The sequence below is a fragment of the Seriola dumerili genome, unplaced genomic scaffold, assembly GCF_002260705.1.
Source record: "Seriola dumerili isolate Sdu_G_001 unplaced genomic scaffold, Sdu_1.0 BDQW01000260.1, whole genome shotgun sequence".
NCBI classification, from domain to species: Eukaryota; Metazoa; Chordata; class Actinopteri; order Carangiformes; family Carangidae; genus Seriola; species Seriola dumerili.
In genome coordinates this window covers 195,563-206,187 of record NW_019174515.1, presented here as the reverse complement: position 1 = coordinate 206,187, position 10,625 = coordinate 195,563, and the positions used below count along the sequence as shown (strand labels likewise).

Genomic DNA, 10,625 nt, shown 5'->3' with positions numbered 1-10,625 from the left:
GTAAGGTACGGAGAGAGCTGTTCAAACACTAACACTGTCAGCCATTTACTCATGTTTTGACTTTTTGACTGTAACGTCCCAGTGACAGATGCAGGGGTTTGACTCATACTGCTTTTGAAAGGTTGATCTGATTAACCACGTGGTATTTGACTTGTGATCTCACCACAGCTGGTCAGGATGGAGTTGGACTCTGTGAAGAAGCAGCTGGAAGACTGCAGGAAGAATATTCATGAGAAGCTGCAGTCTCAGGGAGCTCCAGAGAACGACGATGCTGCTGGTATCAGAAAGTAGGTGTTGAAGTCACGCTCATTAATCAACAGTAAAGTTTTTCAATATCGGTAGTCAGCCCTGCTGTATTCACCTCACACCTGCACATGGTTGTTTCATACTGTGAAAATGAAGAACCTAATATAGTGACGTTTCTTTGTGTGTCTTTCTGTTCCAGACAGCTCGTGGACAGATTTCACTGCCTCTCCTGTGACCGACCTGTTGTCAAGCAGACCCCCGGACCGTGAGTCAACACAAATAACAGTGACTATCATAATTCATGTATTTAGATTTCTACTCGTTATGTGTCCAGAGGAAAAGTTATTTCATAATTTTCATTTCCTGTGTCTTATATTTTAATGCCTCAGCCAGGGCCAGAGGCGTATTGTTTTTGGGTTGTCCGTCTGTCCGTCCATCTGTCAGTCCTATTCTTGTGGACAAAATATTTCAGTTCTTCAAATTTGGCACAAACATTCACTAGGACTCAAGGATGAACTGATAAGCAGTAAGAGGTGGAGGTTGTGTGTAAAAAGATTTTTTTTAACATATTAATCTAAAATCTTTTTTGGGATGCAAAACAAAAAATCTCGTAGGTCCCTCGTAGTGACCTTGAACAAATCTGAGGCTCTGAAACTTTAGATCAACAGTTCCAGATTTAGAAAAAAGAAAACCGCCAGACTACAGTCACCTGGCCGTGTCGAGGAGCTGCGGCGGGAGTCACACAGTGACCTCAGCCAGCCAACGGCGCACTGGCCTGCAGTACATGAAACACCACAACCAGCCTGAGGGGGACGGTGTCATTCAGGTATGACAAAGAAGAGCCCAGCCATCTTTTATACTGATGTAAAGTTACAGTTTATATCAACGGCAAGAAGAGGTCGCCTGAACCCCCCAGCCATCAGAACCACGGAAACTAAACTACCTACAATCTCTACCAAAGACGGTAAAGTTAATGTTTCTAAATGTCTCATGTGTTTGTTCCTGAATTATTAATTGATGTTTTAAAACCACAAATGTGACTGACCTCACCAGACTTTATTGCTCTATTAAGAATGGAAATATTCAACTTTATTTAACCAGGAAACATTTAGTTTAGTGCAATTAAAACTTTCTTTTGCAGCACCATGTAACACATAGAGGACCACACACACAGACAGTGAATTAGAAAATATATGAAGAGAATAATCAAGGTTCACAAAACACATAAAATAAAATGGATGAAATAAGGCACACGTGACAGTAGCAGAGCTCTTATGTGTGAGCAGCTTCTACAGTCAGTTCTTCTTTTAAACATTTTACTCATGTAGCTGCAGGGAGCAGCAGTGTTGTTCTGTCAGCTCCCAGCAGCTTTAGTCCACATGTGTTGGTGCAGAAATTCTTTGAGCCTTGAACTGAGAACAAACGTCTGAAGGTCGATGTGAAATATGAAGAAGTGATTTCACACCTGTTGAGGCTCATAGTTGCTGTTGAACATGATTCATGACAACGAATGTCATCCAGTGTATTTTGGCTGACAGTTGGAAATGTCAAGGTAAGGTTCAGTTGTTGTTGTTTGTGCTGGTTGTCGTGAACCTTCCTCACATGTTGAACTGTTCATGTGCTACAGTGACGGCCGGCTTGTGCAAGATTAAAGACAAAGCCAAATGCCCCCCGTCATACAAACCCACGACTTCTCCAGAGGTGGGGCACAACGCTCCACTTCATCACCCCCACAGTCCTAAGACTGCCCAGTGCAGCCGCTCAGGTGAGTCACACACAGTCCTCTGCATGCCTCCCCAGGTTTCCTCTCACAGTCTAAAGACTTCCTGTTCAGGTCTAGTGTTGTGTCAGGAATCTGTGAGACCTGTCTGAACATGTCTGAACTGATCGGTGCAGATGTCACACTGAAGGCCTGTATTATCTTCACCGGTCTCTCTTCAGTTCACTGAGTTTAACCTTGATCATAATAACATATAATAATTATTATTATTATTGTGATGGTATCATTTTTAATGATAATTATAATTATTAAATCCAGTGAATTAATTTTCAAATTCAATTGAATTTATTTTTTAAATTATTATTTTAAATAATAATAATTATTATTATGGTAGAAAACCAAAACATCTTGGTTTTCACAGTGGAGCTCACAATACAACAGCACACAGAGTCAATCTGATATATAAAGACATTTAAAACTATTAATATAATTAATTCATTTATCTGAATTGTATCCAACCCCCACCGCACAGAAATGTCTCTTTTTCTTACAGTACGTTCTCTGGTTCTGGTCATTTAATTATCTGTTCCCTTACATCAGTAAAAGAACATGTCAACCCTCCTCTTCCTCCTCTTGCTCCTCCTCCTCTTCCTCTTCCTCTGTGTGTCCAGCCTCCAGCAGCTCGGGTCGGGACTGGCCGGTGTCGGCTCTGGGCTGCACGTCTCAGAGCTCCATCACTCAAGCTTCAGCTGCAGCAGACAGCAACACAGAGCCTCAGGACAACCAGCAGGCCGACCTGTAGGAGGCGACAGAGAGCTCTGCACTGTGTCTGATAACGCCACATAACTGATAACACCTCCCATAAATCACCTGTCAAACACTTTTATATATTTTTGTGTTCTATGATCAGCTAGTTTGAATATTGTTATTATTATTATCATTAACAACTAATTATTATTATTTATAATAATAATAATAACAATAATAATAATAGCAACAATAGTAATTGAATCACTACCTGTTGCACCAGAGGATTTTTACAGTGAGCGACACAACAGTGTTGAGACAGAAAACATAATAAAACATGGAGGATTTACAAGTTGTAATGAGATTGACAACATGGAACATGGAATAGATGAAACTTAGAGGATCCAATGAGTATAGAAAAAAATATATGAATAGAGATAATAAATATAGTTACTAATAAAGTATATTTGTATGTGGCAACAAATAAAAAATCAACAATAACTAGAGAAGGTGTCATCCTTAAGTGGCAGTTACAGATGAGTGAATAAGGCTTGAAAAAACTGCAGGCTGTAATCAGAGCTTTCCATAAACACTGTTTAACAGCTAAACAGCTGTTAAACAGTTGACTATTATTTAATTCCAGCTGGCTTTAGTATATTCATTCTAATAATAAACTAGTTTTGATTGTGAAGTTGTGATTGATGAACTGTGGGCTACACTGCTTGACACTGCCCCCACAGTTTCCGGTGGTACTGCTACGTTTGGTTCGTATCCGTAAGCTTCCAGGACACGTGCAGAAATACGCACGAAATGAACGCAGAGTACAGACAGAAGGCTCCGTCCGTATCCGTATGCATATCTGACGTAGAGCATAAAAGAGCCTTAAAGCCCTCCAACACTAAGCCTGCATCAACGCAGGTTTACAAACCACACTCCCAGAAAAGTACAGCACTTGAGTCCAGAATGGAAGAAATGCCACATACCTACAAATGTTAGTTCTGTGCAGTTATTTCCAAAGAACAAGTAGGCTTAATGAGTTACATTAGATTTTGGGGGTCAAAGGTCAAGGTTGCAATGATCTCATAAAACACGGTTTTGGCCGATGGAATGTTCTATCTCAAAACCACAGTGCAAACATTCACTTGGACTCAAAGATAAACTTAACATATTAAGATTTTAGTGGACAAAGGTCAAAGTTCAAGGTCACGGGGATCTCACGTTCTTGTGAATGCGACATATCAGGAACACCCAGAGGAAATTTCATTACTTGTGGCACACTGTGACCTCACAAAACACGTTTGTGGCCATAACTCACAAATTCATACTCTAATTATGACACAATTTAAATCGAATGTCTGTAAGATAAAATGAACTCATTACATTTTATTTCCAAATGGTTAAAGGCCATTTCCACTGTGACATCATAATGTTCTGCAAAAACACTTCTGGCCATTATTCAATGCTGTAACTCAGGAAGGGGTGATTGTGACCATATTTCCTGAAACTTGGCTGGTTGGCGGAGGGATACAACCTTGAGGCTGTAATTCCAGTTTTTATTTGACTTGATCATTTGAGGAACTGTGGAAAAAACAAGGATCTAATCATATTAAGAATGGCAAACGAAAAAATGTTCAACTGAAAAGAAATGTGGCCAAAGAAGCATGGGAGTGAGTTTTTATTTATTCCGTTAACATTTTTCCCTCCTCTAGCTGAATGTAATGAGTGCCATGCCATTGCCCACTCATCTACATCTTTGTTAATAGTGTGTATAAGATCATCTTTTAGATAATGTTTTAATAAATTACAATATCCTTTCTGAAATATTTTTGTGTAACAATGAATTTCCCATGAGGGAAAGGTGAGGGCGTCCCAGAGCTTGCCGGTGTATTTATACCCTTCCTCTTAAAGAGACCCTCCTCGCCCATGAGTGGGACTCCACACAGAAAGAAAAGATAAGAAAATGTGGGCTGTGTCTCAGCCTCACGCTGTAATTTTACAGTTCAAAATATCCTACAATGCTTTTCAAATTTTTTGTGGGTTATGATGTAATGTAAATTCTTGTAGGAATATGCTCCAGTAGTAACAAGGAGTAAGAAAAGAGCTAATATTACAGCATAACTGGAACTATAACAACGGCAGGTCCTGAAAATGAACAATGAGTACATTGTGTGTATTTTGTGTAGGTGGTCCAGTAGGTGCATAACATGATGACTGGGGTATTTTACCTCTGTCTTGTACAGTCACCTCCCAAACTTAATTGGGGTCAACATCAAGTGCCCTGAGAAAGATGGAATATTGGTTTGTCTTCATTACCCCAAATTCCCATTCCAAATTCCTGGCCTTTGAGCGAAAGCCCAGCCTCGCACTTGTGAGAGTAGGTTAAATATTGGTCTCAACATCCTCTGATCTAGAGATTCTTGCAAACAGGATGTTTAGAGAGAATAGAGCTTATGCATAAGAGGTTACCATAACTAAACATCTGCGGGTTTTGGCTGAGAGACTTGCTTTGCTTCTAATTGGGTGAGCACAATGAACCAAAATAAAGAATCATTTCCGTGTTTTGCAGCAAAGAAGACAAACTGGAAGCATGATCTGAGACCAGAGAGGGAGGGCCGGCAGTCAACTTTCAAGGTATAAAAGTCGCTGGTCAGTGTGAATAATGAGCTGCAAGATGAGACTTCTGCTGCTAGTACAACTTCGGTGAAGAGTTCCCATCCTCATCTGAAAAGGTAAAACATTTTAAGCTTTTGGATGTTGTGATGAGCATTTTAAGACACTATATGGATTTAAGGGTTCCCAATTAATATAAATAAATAAATAAATATCTTAAACTGTACTTCCAATAATCATTGGTTGCACTCCTGCAACATGTTAATTTAGTATATTAGTCTTCTAACACACCAAACAAATAGGACTAAGCACAAACTATGTAACAAACAATACTGCATTTGTATAACGCGGGAATCACTGTGTGTAGCTACAGCATGTGCACTTTATCGCGATATATTGCACAGTTAATTATTGCTAATGCTACCTTCCCTTTCCTTTGATAAATTGAGTCAAATACTTTCACTCATCACCTGACAAAAAAAGCAGCTTAGTCATTCCTTCATCCTCAAACAAACTTGATTACCACCCCTGATTTTATTCAGTCATCACTTGACGAACACCTTTTGTATTCATTCATTCATCGTTGCCCAGCGACTACCTTTACCACATTGAATTATTATTCATCTCCTCAGAGAATTAGTGTCTGGGTTATTCAGTCACTCTCAGTCTGACTGAATCAGGCAGTTATGGATGAATGGTCTCCACACGAGTCGGGTATTCTTTCCACACTAAGCAGCGATAAATGCTCCCCACCCAGTAAGCTGTCGGAAAACCATTTAGACACTGCTTATACATGCACCCCAAGTGTATAGCTTACATACTGTGTCTGTGTGTGTCCGTGGGTGTGTGTGTGTGTGTGTGTTTAAGAGAGAGAAAGCAATTACCAGGCTCATGTCCCCGCAGCTTAATAGAATAACTTGCCAAATCAATGCAGATTACATTTGCAAATCCATGTGATATGAGTGCATGTATTTAATTTGAGGTGTGGGACTGTATGATAATTGTTTTTCCTCAGTCATCAACAGCACCCCCATGCCTTATCGAGATGATAGAAGAGCTTTTTCTTTTAAATAACATGACTGTGCTTTTGGAAAGAGTGAGAGAGCCAGTTTTCACTTCCAGAGAAAGTTCTGGTATAACCTTATTTTTCCAGAGAAGATGTAATGTACAATAGGAGCTTTAAGAGGGTCCCTGCATTTGCTAAACTACTTTCTGTCACACTTACATTATCAGTACAAACTTGTCAATTTCCCACTGTCACAGCATTAGACAAATATGATAAATATGAAGCTACTGTCAGCTAGGGCTGCCACTAACAACTATTTTTCTAACGATTAATCTATCTACTATTATAATACGATTAATTTTCCTCCAGAGAATCTAAATGACACTCTGACACGAGCAATAAACCCAGATTCAGGGGTTAAACATTTTCTCAAACACTTATTCAGTGTAAATACTCAGGCAGCAGCAGACAACTTTACGACTTTATCAGAGTAAGCATCAGCTACAAAGACCAAAGATATTAAAAAGCTCTGTCTACTAATGAATAAACAACACTTACACATGAAGTAATCCTTAACGTTTGTGACTGATCTCACTGTGCGCCACAAAATAACATTTGTTAAACAAGACTTATGGTGAAGGGATTTGAACAGTGATGTGCTCAAGTCAGACACTAACAAGCGGATCTTATCTTTATCTTATCCATACACCTTGTGATCCAGCTCAGAAGATTACTGTTGTTGTTTTTTGTTGTTGTTGTAGTTGTTGTTGTTGTTTTTGAAAAGAGTAAATTCAGAACAGGATTTGAATTGATTGTTCTGGTTTCTCAGTTTACAACAATCTGCCACGTTTTAGGATTTGTGGTAAACTAAGATAATTAGTGAGACTCACATAAGGACAGCTTTCGTCAGCGCGATGTTGTGTAAAAGACACCAGGAGTCCGTGGGAGAAACATGAAATTTCTCTTTTCTGTTTGTTGCTTGTCGAACAGTTATTTTAATAAAGTTCTTATTGGCCTTTTACGTTTTATTGCATTTACGGTAACGTAAAGTTCAGTGATAGTTGCCTTCACCTGGTTCTGTCTCGCGCAGCCTCTGCCGTGCCGTTTGCTCCGTGTGCGTGCGCGCTGTTTACCTGCAGCCCCGCCTCTCCCAGAGAGCAGGCTGGAGGACAGAGAATCAGTTTGACCATAAAAGACAAATAGAGAATAAATATATGGCGGTTAATAGTGACTGACCGCCACAAATAAATCAATGTATGTATGAGAAACGATTCATCGTCGACGTCGTCGATTACGGCGACTAATCGCGGCAGCCCTACTGCCAGCAGGAAGTTAGCTTAGTATAAAGAGCTGAAACATGTTATAAGACTTTATATCTTGATAAAACCACAACTTGCTTTTACAGACGATTTTGTTTTTGTTTTTGATTTTGTTTTTGTTTTTGTTTTTGTTTCTGTGCGAATTAAACAAGTGACATATAACGTGATAATTCAAGAGTTGTAGCTGTAGAGACTCAAACAAACATTCACTAAGGCTCATGGATGAACTGATTAGATTTTGGGGGCTAAAGTTCAAAGGTCAAGGGTGTGTTGACCTCACAAAATTCTATTCAATCTAATTCTACTTTTGTAAGTAGTAGCTCTGCATCTACCTGAACAGATGGGTGATGGACTGGTTCAGTTGAGGGTTGAGCTATGGTCATCATGTTATGGAGATAATATCTCAGCACAGCAGGTCCTTGGCCTTTGCCCGCTGAACATTTTATCAGGTTTTTTCTGTCTGTGGAAAAAAATGTAGTTTTGCATGGCTAAACCCTGGGGGCTCCTTATGCTGAGACACTCTTTATGACCGCCTTGTTCAAGCACACATTTTATAGATGCCACTCACCCCACCGGGAACCACTGCTGCTGATTTATATTTCCATAAAGCAATATGAATATAATGGGTTTATAGCACTGCTTGCTTTAGGACAAAGACAAAGAAGAAGAGAAAGACCCACTGCTGACACTGACAGGGGTGATTGGTAGGGCAAGGCAATGATTTTAAATCAGGTTTTACTGTCGTTAACCATTTTAAAATGATAGATTTATACATCGAGGCTTAAGATTTTTGCCAGTTTGCGGGGATTTCTTTATAGAGGGAACCACCTCAGCACTATGTGGTCTTATTCAGAGAACCAAATGACGTATTCTTTTAATACATATAGCCAACTGTTGTGAAACATGCTTCTTCTGTTTTCCATTTCCCTCTAAAATTAGAAAGGCTGCCCTTAACTTCGACATTTTGGATTGCAAGGTATGGATTGTTGTTGACACCTGCATTAACAAATGATAAAAACATAAAACTAGACTTGAAGTAACTTTAACCGGTTGCATGTATCCTAAATTCAAACGGTTTGTATGATTTGGCAAAGTCACTCAACTCAACTAATGTGCCTATCTCGTTTCTAATATTTTTATTGTAAAGCATAAACACAATTATACACATCACCGAATGGACAAGTTGCTTGAATTTAAGAATTTAACCATAAACAAATAACAACACCTACAACAAAGAAAAGCAACCACAGCAATACGCACAGAAAAAAGCCGAGTAGAATACCTCAAAATCGACTTTTATCTAGTTTTAAGTCACATACACTTTTTACACCTTGGGCATTTTTAACTATATATTTTAACCAGATGAAGGATTTTAGTCATTGGACGTCTGGATCTTAAGTTGTCAGAGAAAAAAGCCAGGCAAAGGTCAGGCAGCTCAGCTCCCAGTCACCGGAGACGTCCTGCCCTGTGTCCGCTGAAGTGTGTTTGCAAGTCACAGATTTTTTGAATCCCCTGGTCTGTGTGTTTAAGGATGTTTTAGATTATTTCCAGGGCGAGGGTATCAGTCATTGTTGTTATCCAGGCTTTAAAGGTATAATGTGTAAGATCGTGCTACTTGATCCACCTCCATAGGGGGCAGCATTTCACCTCTTCGTCCCTGTCCAGTTAATCATGTTGTTGGTTTCCCCATGTTCCTTATAATTTATTATTTATATGTGCATTTATCGTTGATAGTTAAAATTGTTGATAACACTGAAACAAATTATGAGTACTTGTAATACAAACAGTATGTTTTTATTTACCAATAAAAATAGGAAGGCAAGGGGACACTGCATGACACATGAAGCTGTTCCTCATATTAATGACTGAGCCTGAAATTTTTTTGGCTGAAATTTCTATTCAGATTTCATTCACGATCTGGGCTCACAAATAGATTCAGTGTCTGTCTGTGGGGACTATTCTTGGCTTTGGACCCTTGCTTGAGCTCTGCCTTTAAATTTTCAGCTTTTTATTGAAATGTAAGCAGTTCAAGTCCAGTGAGTAATGTTAAATAATACAATGTTGAGTGGACTGCTCAAGGTTTTGGGCAATTAAAAAACGAAAAACCAGGTCAATTTCATGGAAAACAGGCCTTTTACAGGCATAAAGAATTTGGTTAATTTACAGCTTTCCTGCAGCAATGTTAGGCAATGAAGCCTTAATCCAAACAATTTCTACAGGTGATGATTTACATACTCTCTGTTTGTACAAAGGCAATGTTGGGACAAATGGTGTTACTACAACCTCTGATGCATTATGTTGGTTGCCCATTATTATATGGTACCCTAATAAGATGTAACTAGCCCTACTTTGTGTCAATTTGACAAAAACTAAAATTAATATTTTCTGTATTAGAAGGTTAATAAAACAATGCATACCCTAATTAGACGCCATATATACATATATATACATGCCCAAATTATGGTGTAATTATTAGATACTGCATATAATTTCATAGAAGACCCAAAATATACTATACTTAGACATTATTATATTAAAAGCAAAGAGCTAACCTTCAAGTCCCCAAAGTTCTTGATGTTCCAGTATTATTCAGCAACTGTGTCACGGAAAAGAACGTAGTATAATGCCATCAAAGCCGCGCTGCATCGCCAGACCGTCTCCTTCAAACTGCTATTCCCAACCTGACTTATTATCAAGATAGGGATAGAGATATACAGCTACAATACGCCGGCTAAAGCCAAAGATAAACTCTCACGTCTGATGCCTATTCTCATCGGCCAACACGATATCTATGATCTGTAACTGAATCAGCGTATTATTACCCCAGTAAATTGGGGCGTGAACCTTTAATTCATTCATTAGCCGTTTACCATTTATCCTTTTAGGGTTGTGAGGAGGCTGGAGCCAATCCCAGCAGACACTGGGCGAAGGCAGGGTACACCCTGGATAGGTCACCAGTCTATCACAGGGCTGATGT

General features: G+C 39.2%; 1 long non-coding RNA gene across 1 annotated transcript; it reads left to right on the top strand.

The window, feature by feature from the left end:
- The first annotated feature begins 1,148 nt into the window (after positions 1–1,148).
- On the top strand, positions 1,149–2,782 carry LOC111230300. Its single transcript, XR_002665434.1, has 3 exons — positions 1,149–1,210; positions 1,874–2,011; positions 2,638–2,782. It is a non-coding gene; the product is annotated as an uncharacterized LOC111230300 (long non-coding RNA).
- Positions 2,783–10,625: the final 7,843 nt, after the last annotated feature.